This window comes from Selaginella moellendorffii, unplaced genomic scaffold (genome assembly GCF_000143415.4).
Source record: "Selaginella moellendorffii unplaced genomic scaffold, v1.0 SELMOscaffold_25, whole genome shotgun sequence".
Classification (NCBI taxonomy): Eukaryota; Viridiplantae; Streptophyta; class Lycopodiopsida; order Selaginellales; family Selaginellaceae; genus Selaginella; species Selaginella moellendorffii.
Genome location: NW_003314286.1, coordinates 895160 through 895490, shown reverse-complemented (window position 1 = coordinate 895490; position 331 = coordinate 895160).

The following is a 331-nucleotide window of genomic DNA, read 5'->3' as shown; positions in this document are numbered from 1 at the left end:
GACCGAGATCGGGACCGAGACCGAGACCGAGACCGAGATCAGGACCGAGACCGAGACCGAGATCGGGACCGAGACCGAGATCGGGACCGAGACCGAGACCGAGATCGGGACCGAGACCGAGGCCGAGCCTGAGACCGAGCCCGAGTCTGAGTCCAAGTCCGAGTCCGAGTCCGAGTCCGAGTCCGAGTCCGAGTCCGAGTCCGAGTTCGAGTCTAAGAGGGTGAAAGCCCAAAGCATTCGTCTCCCAGACCCTAGGGGGTTTGGTGAGCTCCAAAAGTATAATAGGGGGAGGACTGCAGTGGAGCCAGTTTGGCCAGGAAAGGCCAGTTTG